The sequence below is a fragment of the Odontomachus brunneus genome, unplaced genomic scaffold (assembly GCF_010583005.1).
Source record: "Odontomachus brunneus isolate Ranch 3 - 2012 unplaced genomic scaffold, Obru_v1 Obru_scaffold_021, whole genome shotgun sequence".
Classification (NCBI taxonomy): domain Eukaryota; kingdom Metazoa; phylum Arthropoda; class Insecta; order Hymenoptera; family Formicidae; genus Odontomachus; species Odontomachus brunneus.
Window position 1 is genome coordinate 2,226,345 of NW_022639471.1, and position 1,459 is coordinate 2,227,803.

The window sequence follows — 1,459 nt, forward strand, 5'->3', positions numbered from 1 at the left end:
GTTCTTGCTATTAGATCCCTAAATCTAGACCAATTACATTGACAAATTACTCAACTGTTGTGCAACTGTTGAGTCTGCTGAATGCAGCCAATGGGTGCGTTCAGCGAACTCAACAGTTGTACAACAGTTGAACAATTCGTTAATGTAATTGGTCTAGATTTAGAGATCTAACAGTAAGAACCAATAATCGCTGATTGCTCACTGAGCGCTTTTTCTGCTGAACGCGCCCAATGTAATTGATCTAGATTTAGAGATCTAACAGTAAGAACCAATAATCACTGATTGCTCACTGAGCGCTTTTTCCGCTGACCGCACCCATTGGGCGTGATAAATCCCTAAATCTAGATCAATTACACTGAGTACGTTCAGCGAACTCAATAGTTGCACAATAGGGCCTTTAGAGCGCCGTCCCACGGAGCGGAAATTTTCAGCGGAACGGAACGTGCGGAGTTAGCACGACCAATCACAGCTGTTCTGCTTTTCTTCCGGCGCTTTTTCTATTTTCCTTGTGTCCCATGAAGCGGAATACGCGGAAGCAGATCACGTGGAATAATACAAAAAGTAGACTTTTTAATGTTATTTCTTACGTTTTTAATAATTTTAATATTTTATACATGATATAATATATCAATTAGTAAATATATCAATTAGTAAAGAATAAAATTAGTTTCTCAGTAAAATACTTTTTACAAAAATATGCAACTATTTTACGATTAGCTAAAACATAATTCCGCTGCCGCGTTTATCGCTTCATGGGACAGAAGGAAAAGTATATCAGCGGAATTGCGGTGATATATAGTATAATAAAGTGAGATCTGTTGTGATTAATTATGGAGAATATATTATGTGATTTTTGTCGACTGTGGCTGTTAATTAAACATATAAATATATTCACATATTATACATAATTGTTTACTATAATTATCAAAATATTAACATCTTATTATACTTACGATCCCTTCACTCATCATTTCTAAACAAAATAATAAAGAATGTCGAAAAAAAAAATATATATATATATATATAATAAATGTATAAGAAGCAAATGAGATATGTAAGATATGTTGAGGTTATCCGCGTCTATCTTTATCCTTTCCGCAAAATTTGCAGCGATAAGATTATAGCGAAACGGCTAAAAGAGCGGAACGGCTGTGATTGGTTGTACTGGTTCCGCGTGTTCCGTTCCGCAGAAAATTTCCGCCCTATGGGACGTCGGTCTCACGGAACAGTTACGGAAAAGTGATATAGGCCGGTATTCATAGTCAAATCTTATATTTAAGACCGTCTTAAGTTTATCTTCAGATGATGAATGGATTCTTCAGATCATTTCATTGGCTACGGAGTATCTGAAGATGAACTTAAGCCAGCTTTAAAAATAAAATCCGACTATGAATACCGGCCATAGGGGGGGCCAATCATAGTAATTCCGTTTTTATTCCGTTCTGTTGTTTAAGAGAAC